Consider the following 14,372-nt stretch of genomic DNA (forward strand, 5'->3'; position numbering starts at 1 on the left):
CTCATCACTCTCTAATACAGCTTCTCCTTGTGCAAAGTGCGCTGTATTGTTGACCGATGCACAGTGACACCATCTGCAGCAAGATGATGCTGCAGCTCTTTGGAGGTGGTCTGTGGATTGTCCTTGACTGTTCTCACCATTCTCCTTCTCTGCCTTTCTGATATTTTTCTTGGCCTGCCACTTCTGGGCTTAACAGGAACTGTCCCTGTGGTCTTCCATTTCCTTACTATGTTCCTCACAGTGGAAACTGACAGGTTAAATCTCTGAGACAACGTTTTGTATCCTTCCCCTGAACAACTATGTTGAACAATCTTTGTTTTCAGATCATTTGAGAGTTGTTTTAAGTAGCCCATGATGCCACTCTTCAGAGGAGATTCAAATAGGAGAACAACTTGCAATTGGCCACCTTAAATACCTTTTCTCATGATTGGATAGATCTGGCTATGAAGTTCAAAGCTCAGTGAGGTTACAAAAACAATTTTGTGCTTCAGTAAGTCAGTAAAAAGTAGTTAGGAGTATTCAAATCAATAAAATGATAAGGGTGCCCATACTTTTGCACCGGTCAAATTTTGGTTTAATGCATGTTGCACATTTTCTGTTAGTACAATAAACCTCATTTCACTCCTGAAATATTACTGTGTCGATCAGTTATTAGATATATCAAACTGAAATGGCTGCTGCAAACACCAAAATATTTAGAACTAAAAATGATTAAGATTAATAGGGGTGCCTAAACTTTTTCATAGGACTGTATATGTAGTAAGGAGCCGCCATCATTCCTGGCATGGATGGTACATTTCCCCCAGGAAATAATAGTTCTAGAGAACATCTAGTGACGGCTCTTTGTTGTTCCTCTGTTATTCCTCCTGCAAATGTTTGAATAATTTTACAAGTGGCCATTCGCCATATCAAATGAATAGGTCCATGCTCAGTCCAGTGTAACAAAGTTCTCCATTGATAACAATCCATTTAGGTATATAGTATCAAGAGTCGGGTAACTCCAGGTAACCACTAATGTCTGTCAGCAGGAATATTGATATCAGACTAATAACAGTTTCTACACTTTCCAAAGATGTCTCTTATTCTGCATTGTGGCTCCATTTTCAGAAAAATTGGGATTTTACTCTTATTCAACTTAACTGAAAAGGGCTTTAGGGACGTGTCCTCTCCTGCTGGGGCTTCACTTTCCCCTCTAGCTAGCTGACCATAACTTCAAATAAAGTGTCACAAAGTGGTAGGTGTCACTCAAGCAATGGGGGAGGGGGGGCAAAGCTGGGTGGCAGGTAGGGACAATTATTTAGAGCAGAGAGTGAAGCCCCAGCAGGGGAAGAAAAGCCCCTAAAGCCCTTTTCAGCTCATTTGCATAAGAATAAAATCCTGATTTTCAGAAAAGTGGAGCTGCAATGCAGAATTGGGCTAGGTTCACACCTGCACCCAGATTCCGTTTGGGGATTCCATTATCCCATTCTGCTTGAAAAAATGTGGAAGCAAGCAGGATTTTCCCCTCCACATTTTACAGGCGGATTATAGTCTATGGGATCCACGGGTTTCAATGAGTAACAACTTTTTAAGTGGATTGGATTTCCGTTTTTCAGGTCCCAAAGCGGACACGAAGAAAGGAGATGGGGCGCAGATGTGAACCTAGAGTAAGAAAGGTATTTTCTGAAAAGTGTAAAAGCCGCCCTACAAAGTCATTAGTTTGATATTTGTTTTCCTGCTCACAGAATCTTTACTAATATTATAAATGAGAAAGTTTGTGTGTTTGGATGTTTGTGTGTTTGTCTGTTTGTTCCGCTATCACGTTGCAACACCCGAACGGATTTAAATCAAGTTTTGCACATACCTAGAATGCCACCCAGAAAAGAACATAGGCACCTCACAATCCCCATATATTTCTGGGTTTGCCGACCGCGAGCGCGGAATTCACGGCCATGTAGGCTGCAGGACCTGAGCTGACGTCACCATGTCAGGCGCGGGGCTCCGATTGGACCAGACAACTGCGGGGGTGGAGCTGTAGAACTACAATCCGGCCGCACACTGACATGAAGAACCTGGTGTCCTGCATGCCGGGAGCCGAGAACTGCACATGCCGGCATCGCTGGAGCCCGGTGCAATTCGTGGACTGGTGAGTCCACCAGGGCCCCGGGGATGCGGAAGGGGTAGACGTAACTGTGACGAACTCCCGCAACTACCTGTGCCACGCTCTGTGCATGGCTGCAGCAGCTGCGCAATACGGTCTGCCAACCCTCTGCACCCCGGTAACCTCGGCACACGGTGAGCCCGGGGTCGCAGGTTCAGGTGGGAGGGTTGTTTAGGGAGGGTACAAACAGGGCACAGAGTGGGGAGGCAGGGGGCCCAGGGTGGTGTGGGAAGGGGGGGGGAGGGGCCCCGTGGTCGGAGGGAGCGAGCGAGGGAATGGAGGAGCGGGTAGGGAGCAAAGTTGGGGGACCAGGGGCGAGAGGAGGGGAAGTGGGCCGAAGAGGCGCAAGCTGGGGGTCCATGAGTGCACTGGTGTTGGACGGGCCCACTGCGCCCACAAGGCAAAGGCGGGGAGGCCGGGGCGGCACTGCAGGTGGGGCACGCAGGGGGTGATGGGGCCGCGGACGAAGTCGCGGGTATACCTAGTCCATAATAAGGGTATGTTCACATGGTGGAAAATGGATTCTGCGTGTGAACATACCACGCAGCTAGCCACGAAGGAAAGCCGATGCAGTGCACCGGCATCCCGTTGTGGCATTCCTCTCCGGATTAGGCCCGAGGGAGGGAGTCTTGTGTCACGGACGACATGGCTGAGTCAGCCGCGGAAATCTGCAGAAAGATAGGTCATCTCGCTTCATTTTTCTACTACTAGCTAGCGGAAAAAAGAAGTGAGCAGCTCCTATTGAAGTCAACGGGAGACATTTTGGCAGGCGGAATTTGAGGCAGATTCCGTGTCAAAATCCGCTGCCAAAAAACTCTGTGTGAACTAGCACTAACTGCTATTTCAGTGGGGCTCCAGGTTCCCTACTTTCCTCAGCCACAAGATCACAACCAGGAGATGAATAGCTTGGTGGCTAAAGATAATCTGTCACCAGGTTTGGGACCCCAAAACCAACAGCTCACCCTTAAGCTGCTGGGATTCAAGATCCCAAACCTGGTGACCCCACTTCCATCTGTCACCTCATTCGCCTGTTCTCATAAGTTTTAGATTGCCATGGAAGTATCAGGGGCGAGCCCACAATACACATACAATGTGCAGTTGAAGACACTGAGTGTCTACCTTACTTCAGGGTTGAGGGGATATTGTCACTCCATAGGGAGAGACCACCAATTAGGTGTGTGGAGTCTTATTAAGCCATGAGCGCTCCACTGTGCAAAGGAACATGGGAAGAATATGCAAATCTGACTTCCATGATTGCACATTCTCAGTGAGCGCCCTCTATTGGTGTGCATGCCTGAGGCACTGGTTTCCTTCACTGAGCCTAAGCAGTATGGCAGGATGTAAATTCACCTCCTTTAACCACGAGCGGCCGGAGCAGACTACTGACTCTTCTCCAGCAATCTAAAATTTATGTAAATTGGTGAACAAAGTGGTAGTGAACGGGACTGGGGTCAGCAAGTTTGGGACCCTGAACCCCAACAGCATAAGGAAGTGCTGCTGCTGTTTAGGGGCCACAATCCTGGGGATAGTCCCCTATAAATGTTTCCGTTCACTCCATTCAATCTTTCTAGGGCTGACAGAAACAGGAGAGTATGGCGCTCAGCAATCTACTCATAGCCATGGTCTTAGAGAAGGAGGGACCCCAATTCTAATGACTGGTGGGTGTACCCAGAGTTGACCAGCAATCTTGCCGCTAGATAGGTGATAACTTGGCGATGCCTTTTACTTTTGCATTGTAATATAACAGATGGGAATAAGGAATCGCTGGTAGCCCTTGATCAGATCACCATGGGGGGGGGGGGGCTACATGTGACAGCACAAGGATGATATTGGTGCCCACCCAGGCCGCAAAAGAGACAGAACCGGGACCGGTCTAGAGTATACGGGTGTGTGAATGATATGGGCTCGGTTTGCTAGATGGTAAGAGCAGGGCTAGTAGCCACCTGTGCTGGTCCACAAAACCTGCTGACTAGAATCAATTGGGACCATTATAAAACACCCCTTTAAGAGGGAGTGACACTGAGTGTAGTACAGTACTAGCCGCACTACAAGTCCCAGCAGGGCGGGACACACAAGTCTTCTCACGTGCTGCCACATGGAATGTGCACGGGGCCCTGCAGCTCCTGTACAACACTCGGCGTTCCCTGGCCAGCAGCTGGGAGTTGTAGTCCCACAGCAGCCGGCAGAGCAGTGGCCTTGTATTTGCGTTTCATTTCCGTATTATGGTGGCTACAAAGCAGTTTGTTTGGCAGGAAATGAGAGACAGAGTCCCGATATAGCTACGATATGGCTGCAGAGCCGCTTACCCTCCGGGCCGGTCAGTGCAGAGTCCCCGGCCTTCTGCTCGCTTAGAAGACGCAGCCAAGACTGAGAAAAGACGCAGACGTTACGGGTACGGCACAAAGTACTTTCTGCAGAAACGAAAGTGAAAGCCGTGCAGTGCGCCATTACTACCACACGGTGGCGCCATACTACCAGTGGTGTCTGCAGTCCTGACATGTGGAATGGAGGCTGCCCTGTGACTGCCGGAACATTACACCACTGTGTGGAGACATTGTGGAGTGTTGTGAAGATCTGTATAAAGCAGGATGGAGCGAGAGAGAGTGTCTGTGTGTGTCTGTCATTATACTGGGGGCAGAGATGGAGGGGGGACATGAAATGGAGCAGATAAAGGGGGCACTTAAACTGGGGGGCAACTGGAAAGGGCATTAAACGTGGGAGGAGCTGGAGGGGGACCTATCTGCCTCTAGTTGCCCCCTGTTTAATGTCACCCTACGGTTTAATGTCTGCTTCTAGTTGCCCACCATTTAATGTCCCACTTCATCTGCCATTTTTTAATTGCCCCCTCCAACTACCCCCATTGCTAATGTCCCCCTCCAGCTGATCCAGATTCATGTTTAAACTGGGGCACCAGGAGAGGGACCTAAAGGGGTTGGCCACTTTCAGACCAATATTGAGAGACCAATGTTATGGTTTATATAATATAAAGTTGTACAATTTTCCAATATACTTTCTGTATCAATTCCTCGCGGTTTTCTAGATTTCAGCTTGCTGTCATTCATTCTGTTACTTCTAGTGGATAAAACTCTGACCATGGTCATGTGATGTACGGTCCATGGTCATGTGATGAGCACACAGGTGCACAGCTCATTATAATCATAGCAAAATAATCAGATATCTGCCTGGTAATCAGCTGTGCGCCTGTGTGCTCATCACATGACCATGGATCGTAAATCACATGACCATGGACTGTACATCACATGACCATGGACCGTACATCACATGACCATGGTCAGAGTTTTATCCACTAGAAGTAACAGAATGAATGACAGCAAGCAGAGATCTAGAAAACCCTGAGGAATTGATACAGAAAGTACCGTATTTTTCGGACTATAAGACGCACTTTTTTTCCCCAAAATTTTTGGGGAAAAGAAGGGTGCGTCTTATAGTCTGAAGGTGGCGCCTGGCATCCGCTGTAATAGAGAGGCGGAAGCCGGCAAGTGATAGACGCCATTACAGGTGCCGGGGCCTGCGACATCGCTGCGCTCCTCTGCCCTGCTGGCTTCATGCAGGGCAGAGGATCGTAGCGATGTCTCAGGCCCCGGCGTCTATCCCTCCCCGGCATCCGCCTCTCTAGTACAGCGGATGCCGGGTCAGTATCGGTGGCCTCTTCTCCCCCGGGGCCGGTCCCCACCGGCCCCGTACCTGTGACGTTGCAGGCCGGCTCCTGCGCGGCGATATCGCAGGAGCCGACCTGTTCGGGTGACAGCCGGGAGCCTAATGAGGCTCCCCGGCCTGTCACTGCTGTATTAGTATTGCGGCTGGTCTCTATGACCAGCCGTAATACTAATAGACAGAATGTCCCATAGACGGCAATACAGTTGTATTGCCGTCTATGGGACTTGCGATCAAGTGACCGCAGGTTTAAGCCCCCGGGGGGGAATAAAATAGTTAAAAAAAAAAAAAAGCTTTAAAAATATGAAATAAATAAAAGTTCTAAATCACCTCCTGTTTTTTTTTTTCAATACAAGGTGATCTAAGCAATAGATATCCCCCAAAATGGTATAACTAAAAAGTACAGCTGGCCCCGCAAAAAAAACGCCCTATACATCCCCGTACAGCTGCAGGGTCACCTGTCAATGTGGCCTTGCAGCTGTTGCAAAACTACAACTCCCATATATTAAATATTTTACCAGTTTTTGCTTCAAAATTTTTTTTCCCTATTTTCCTCCTCTAAAACCTAGGTGCGTCTTATAGTCCGAAAAATACGGTATATTGGAAAATTGTATATCTTTTTATTGTACAAACAATAACATTTGTGTCTCAATATCGGTCTGAAAGTGGCCAACCCCTTTAATACTGTGGGGCAGTTGGAAGGGGGACTGTATAATGTACGGGTGACTGTAGGAGGATTATACTGTGTAGGGCAGGGGTCCTCAAACTTTTCAAACACGGGGCCAGTTCACTGTCCCTCAAAACACTGGAGGGTCGAAATATTTCGCCTCAGGCGGCAAAAAGGCTAGGTTCACCCCTGCTCCTCAGTATGCCCCCACCCCACAGTATTATATGCTCCTCAGTACCCCCCCACACACTGTATTGAATACTCCTCAGTACCCCCACACACACTGTATTATATACTCCTCAGTACCCCCCACTGTATTATATACTCCTCAGTAACCCCCCCACCCCACTGTAGTATATACTCCTCAGTACCCCCCACTATATTATATGCTCATCAGTACCCTCCCCCCACTGTATTATATGCTCCTCAGTACACCCCCCCACCCCACAGTATTATATACTCCTCAGTACCCCCCCCCACACTGTATTATATACTCCTCAGTAACCCCTACTATATTATATGCTCATCAGTACCCTCCCCCCACTGTATTATATGCTCATCAGTACCCTCCCCCCACTGTATTATATGTTCATCAGTACCCCCCCTGTATTATATGCTCATCAGTACCCCCCCACTATACAGTCCTATGAAAAAGTTTGGGCACCCCTATTAATCTTAATCATTTTTAGTTCTAAATATTTTGGTGTTTGCAACAGCCATTTCAGTTTGATATATCTAATAACTGATGTACACAGTAATATTTCAGGATTGAAATGAGGTTTATTGTACTAACAGAAAATGCGCAATATGCATTAAACCAAAATTTGACCGGTGCAAAAATATGGGCACCTCAACAGAAAAGTGACATTAATATTTAGTACATCCTCCTTTTGCAAAGATAACAGCCTCTAGTCGCTTCCTGTAGCTTTTAATCAGTTCCTGGATCCTGGATGAAGGTATTTTGGACCATTTCTTTCTACAAAACAATTCAAGTTCAGTTAAGTTTGATGGTCGCCGAACATGGACAGCCCGCTCTCAAATGATCTGAAAACAAAGATTGTTCAACATAGTTGTTCAGGGGAAGGATATAAAACGTTGTCTCAGAGATTTAACCTGTCAGTTTCCACTGTGAGGAACATAGTAAGGAAATGGAAGACCACAGGGACAGTTCTTGTTAAGCCCAGAAGTGGCAGGCCAAGAAAAATATCAGAAAGGCAGAGAAGAAGAATGGTGAGAACAGTCAAGGACAATCCACAGACCACCTCCAAAGAGCTGCAGCATCATCTTGCTGCAGATGGTGTCACTGTGCATCGGTCAGCAATACAGCACACTTTGCACAAGGAGAAGCTGTATGGTAGAGTGATGAGAAAGAAGCCGTTTCTGCACGTACGCCACAAATAGAGTTGCCTGAGGTATGAAAAAGCACATTTGGAGAAGCCAACTTCATTTTGGAAACAAAGATTGAGTTGTTTGGTTATAAAAAAAAAGGCGTTATGCATGGCGTCCAAAAAGAAACAGCATTCCAAGAAAAACACATGCTACCCACTGTAAAATTTGGTGGAGGTTCCATCATGCTTTGGGGCTGTGTGGCCAATGCCGGCACCGGGAATCTTGTTAAAGTTGAGGGTCGCATGGATTCCACTCAGTATCAGCAGATTCTTGAGAATAATGTTCAAGAATCAGTGACGAAGTTGAAGTTACGCCGGGGATGGATATTTCAGCAAGACAATGATCCAAAACACCGCTCCAAATCCTCAGGCATTCATGCAGAGGAACAATTACAATGTTCTGGAATGGCCATCCCAGTCCCCAGACCTGAATATCATTGAACATCTGTGGGATGATTTGAAGCGGGCTGTCCATGCTCGGCGACCATCTAACTTAACTGAACTTGAATTGTTTGTCCAAAATACCTTTATCCAGGATCCAGGAACTGATTAAAAGCTACAGGAAGCGACTAGAGGCAAAAGGAGGAGCTACTAAATATTAATGTCACTTTTCTGTTGAGATGCCCATACTTTTGCACCGGTCAAATTTTGGTTTAATGCATATTGCACATTTTCTGTTAGTACAATAAACCTCATTTCAATCCTGAAATATTACTGTGTCCATCAGTTATTAGATATATCAAACTGAAATGGCTGTTGCAAATACCAAAATATTTAGAACTAAAAATGATTAAGATTAATAGGGGTGCCCAAACTTTTTCATAGGACTGTATTATATGCTCATCAGTACCCTCCCCCCCTGTAGTATATGCTCATCAGTACCCCCCCCCCTATATTATATGCTCATCAGTACCTTCCCCCCACTGTATTATATGCTCATTAGTACCCTCCCCCCACTGTATTATATGCTCATCAGTAACCCCCACTGTATTATATGCTCATCAGTACCCTCCCCCCACTATATTATATGCTCATCAGTACCCTCCCCCCACTATATTATATGCTCATCAGTACCCTCCCCCCACTGTATTATATGCTCATTAGTACCCTCCCCCTACTATATTATATGCTGATGAGCATATAATACAGTGTGGGGGGGGGGTACTGATGAGCATATAATACAGTGGAGGGAGTACCCTCCCCCCTCATCAGTACTCTCCCCCCCTGTATTATATGCTCATCTGTACAATCACACCCACACTGTCATACTTACCCATGAAGAGCCGCCGTGGTGCGTCCTCCTCCTTCAGACTGCAGGAGCGATGACGTCATTGCGCCTGCGTCGGGGGCAGAGGTCACTCTCTGTAGTTAGTGTAGGCCGCGGTCGGGTGGCCCCTGACAGCTTTCAGTTGTATGTGCAATTGCACATACAACTGAAAGCGGCGATCCGCTCACTAACGGGGAATCGGATTCCCTGTTAGTGAGCGATCCAGGCGACAGCGCGGGCCACATGCGGCGAGCCGGATAAATGTCCTCGGCGGGCCATAGTTTGAGGACCGCTGGTGTAGGGGGACATGAAAAATGAAAGAGAATGGGCGGAGTCAACATAAAGTGGGCAGGGCTAAATTTGCTGCGGCACGCTATGCGCACTGCACATCTTGTACCTCTTTCTGTTGTTCAGAAGTTGGGAGGTATGATAAAGGTAGTGTAAATGCAGTGTATAGACAAAGAACAGGATGGACTAGTACAATTAGCATAACATGAATGGTGGCAGAGATGTAAAATAGTTCTGGCACATGGCTATTGGATAAGAAACTAGAGAGGAGTCGCATCTCATTAAGGGAGGATGTGAGGTTTCTCAGCAAAAAGGAATCTAAATGGCTGCAGGCATGATCCCACATAGCCCTGGAATCCAAAATGGAGGTTACACAAGCTGATAACCTGATGTCAGGTGCCTGCTATATGTAGTATGTAAGCTGGCACCTGCTATATTTGTATTATGTTAGGCCCTAGTCACATCTGCATTCGGGGTGTCCGATTGGGGACCCTGCAAGCAGCACTTTTCTCTCTACATGATTTGTGCGGAAACCACATGGACCCCATTATAGTCTATGGGGTCCGTGTGGTTTTCTTAGGTAACTGCTTTTTAATGAAAATAGGGACCCCCTCCAAACGGAAACCCCCAGCACCTGCTGTATTCCTAGGTCAATATTATCATAAAATATGTAATTTTTTTGTAAATAAAACATTCCTATATCAGTTATCTCTCATTACTTCTGTACATTTTCCTTGACAGTGTTCAGTACAGTGTATGTATCAGGACACCACCAGTATACTGCAACAAGTACTAAGAGATCTCCAGTCATAAGAATATATAAGAGGTTAATAAAATTGAAATAAAAAAAATACCTTCTATATGTGTATTATGTAATCTGGCACCTGCTGTATCCTTATGACATAATGTTATATATCAGTTATATCTCATTATTTCTGTACATTGCCATTTGCAGCCTTCAATACAGTGTACAGTGTATCAGGACACCACCAGTAGACTGCACCAGTTATTGGAAGACTTTTTGGGTAAACACAGCGATGATCTATCCAAAGAAGGGGCCATCAGTGCATTATTGGTGGGTGTATGACCCTTGGGACACCACCACAGCACCACCATTGCTAGGTTCACTTCAGTAAATACACAGACATACACCCAACGTAGATGTGAGCCGAGCATAAGGATAAGCCATCAATGTATTATACAAACTCTTAAAGAGGACCTTTCATCAGATTGGGCACAAGCAGTTCCATATACTGCTGGAAAGCTGTCAGTGCGCTGAATTCAGCGCACTGACGGCTTTCCCGATCTGTGCCCCGGGTAAAGCGCTATCGGTCCCGGTACCGTAGCGCTTTACAGTCAGAAGGGCGTTTCTGACACTTAGCCAGGGACGCCCTTCTGCCCAGCAGCGCTTATAGCGCTGTACTGTGTGAGCGGGGAGGAACTCCCCCCTCTCGCTCCTGATAATACTCGTCTATGGACAAGCTGTGTGAGCAGAGGGAGGGGGCGTTCCTCCCTGCTCCACAGTACAGTGCGATAGGCGCTGCTGGGCAGAAGGACGTTCCTGGCTTAGTGTCAGAAACGCCCTTCTGACTGTAAAGCGCTACGGTACCGGGAACGATAGTGCTTTACCCGGGGCACAGATTGCTGAATTCAGCGCACTGTCAGCTTTCCAGCAGTATATAGAACTGCCTGTGCCCAATCTGATGAAAGGTCCTCTTTAAATCCGGCAACATAATGGAACTGGATTGGTTTTGTTGATGTAAATAGAAGAAAACTTTTTGGTGTACAAAACATTCCTATATCAGATATCTCTAATTTCTTCTGTGTATTGTCATTGACTCTGTTCAATGCAGTGTATGTATCAGGACACGACCAGTAGACTACAGCAGGTACTAAGAGACTGTAGTCAAAGCTCCAGTCAATGAAAAAAAAAAAAAGTTAAGGGATTTTCTGGGAAGTCACATCGATGACCTCTTTTTATTGACAGTGTTCCATATAGCGTACTGAATAGTGAATACCAGCTGCAGACTGCAGCAGGTACTGGTAGACCAGTCATTGCTCCGTACAGAATCTGAGAAGTTATTAATATTGCATAAAAAGTGATTGGCTGTAAAGGGTTGTTCTAGGCTGGATAGTGATACCCTGGGCATAATGGAATAGTGCAGCACAGTCATGTCACAGTGTATGGAGCTATCTGCTTTGGGCTCTGTATATTGAAAACAGCTGATCAGTGGAGGTGCCAGATGTTGGACCCTCTGATCTGATATTGACAAGCTATCCTAAGTTTATCCATATCAAGACATGGTGACCCCTATAAGGAATTTCCCAGTAAAGCACTTGACAGAGGTCCAAAGATGAAGCATAAAATATAAGTCACAAGGAAAAGATCTTGAGGCGACCCTAATACTTACTGCCTCTGCTGTAAAGTGACATCCCAAAATCTTTGTAAAATTTGTGACTGTTTCATAACATAACACATTGCGATTATCAATACATATACTGTGGAAAAAGTCAATTTTTACAAAAGAATATTGGAGACAATATATTTATTAAAGATCTGCATGACCTGCGTTCTCTGTGGGGAAGTTAGCTCGGTAGAAGCAGTGGTGCAGACTCAACCAGTCAGAGGCAGGAACACAAAATATGCAGGAAACAGGTTTATTTAGAAAAAAAAACAGGAAAATAAATAAACCTTGACTTCAGACAAAAAAAAAATGAGCAAAATAAGATACAGCCTTAACTTCAGGCAAAACAACAAGAAACAAAATCCTGCTCGTCTGAGCAACTAAGTAAACAGTAATAATAAACTAACTATACGTTTGGCTTACTAACAGCCACACGAACAAACCAACAAGCATGACACAGTCTCATCGGACTCAGAGTAACAGGACAGACCCAGATGTCTCCTCTCACTCCCTTTTCTGGCTCAGTAATGAGCCTAGGACCCACACCTGGAGCTGAGGCCTACTCAAGACCCGCACTGAACCACACATAAGTTAATAAATTGGGGAGATATAGTGAGATTCCAGCACTCTGCTCGTTGCCTTCTCACATTTCGCTCAGAGTAAAGTCATCCCTGCAAAGTGCCTCTCATTCTTGACATAAATAGGTCGATATTTATTAAAATGCACCTGGAAAATGGGCAAAGATTTTCCTCTACTTGGTGCATTTTTGGTGCAATTTGGTGTAGCTCAGCTCCTGTGCCCTGCTCGATATGCAGACAGTGAGCAGAGCAGGAGGGGAATTTAGGCAAACCAGGGCAGGGTGACAGAAAGCTGGTGTGAGTTCATGACCTGCAAAGACACCTCAATTACTGTTATTCTGGCCAGTCTTGTGACTGTCAAGGAATCAATTAAGACTGGTGTAAGAATTGCCATTCTTAATAAATTCCTCCCTGTATCTATAAATATGTCAGCTAAAAATACGTCATGTATTTAACAAAGGGTCCTTATTTAAAAAGAGTGTCATTATTCTCAGGACTGGTGGATTCACCTGACACGTGACCCTTAGGTGTGTTCTCTACAACATCGGGGCTGTCTCTGACAGTCACACACCCAATCAACTCTTATATGGAGCGGATATCTTGAAGCCGAATTGTACATTTGCAGTAGCGTTCATTTAGAGCCCAAAGCCACGTCCCGTACATGTTCATGGTCATTAAGGTAAAGTTTTTAGTGGACAACACATTCCTAAATTCCTCATTACATTTGCACCTTGTCATTGACAGCCTTCAATACAGTGTATGTATGAGGACAACACCAGTAGACCACATATTAGGAGACTGTAGTCAGGCAAATCCCTCAATGGCCACCTCTGTTATTACCATCCACTATTAAAGGCTGACTCAGATACACATAGTAGAGGAAAGTTACCAGTGAGTGGTAGTAGCATGGGTAGAGCCACTGGCCCTGCCATATTTATGGGATGCACCCTCTACCCCTACAGGGTACATGAAGATTAGTGTTATATTTTAGTCTATGTTATGGCCCTGCATCCCAACTCAACTGCTGGACTACTGACCTGAGCTTCGAGCATCATACTGATCTATAAGGCTCTACGTTCAGCAGACCCGTGGTCAGGCGAGGATGCAGAGCAGTAATATAGATACTGAAATACAAACACGATACGTTCGTGTGCGTCAGGCCTTAATGTGTCATCGATGGCTTTATTACCATGGCAAAATAAAAAGACCTCAACACTCACCGGATGAACTGCAGCATGGTGTCTTCATGGGGCACACTGTGGAGGCCTCTGGAGTCACAGAACACTTCTTCAAGACTTACCATGAGAATAGGCCATTGATTTTTTTGAAAAAACAACAACAAAAACCTCTTAAAGCTGAACACTTCTGCACTACCTACATGTACATGGTTCACCTAGTATTACACATGCAGAACCTTATTTCCCCCTTAGGGTAGATTGCAGACTTCAGACACTAAATGACTGCAGATGATATTGTAACCAGTGTGAACATACCCTGTTCCTTTTGGAACAGAAATACTAATTTGGCAATAAACTCCGCATCATGTCAGTAGGCTCATGCATGATGTTAAGGGGGCTGTCCCTAGAGGGCAGCATACAGAGGCACTGTTCTCCTAATTACATCCTGGAGAATAGATTTGCATATTTTTTACCCATACCCTAACAAGTCATCTCTCCTTTCCCTGTTCCCTCTTGCCCCACCAGGTGGCATCCTAGAGATTTTCACCTAATGTTCCACTTCCTGTAACAATTAAATTATGTGGCTACAGAGATCCGATTTGTTGCAAACACACTGACATCTGATGTTAACATTCGTCAGACATTAATTCATCCACTAATAATACATTCGATCGGGTAACTTTAATATAACGGTACATTTTTAGCTCACCAAAGTCAGACTTAAGACAACTTATAAACATTGCTTCTAATGTAAGTGAGCAATGCACATTGACCTTCTAACCTATA

This window comes from Leptodactylus fuscus, chromosome 6, assembly GCF_031893055.1.
Source record: "Leptodactylus fuscus isolate aLepFus1 chromosome 6, aLepFus1.hap2, whole genome shotgun sequence".
Taxonomy (NCBI): domain Eukaryota; kingdom Metazoa; phylum Chordata; class Amphibia; order Anura; family Leptodactylidae; genus Leptodactylus; species Leptodactylus fuscus.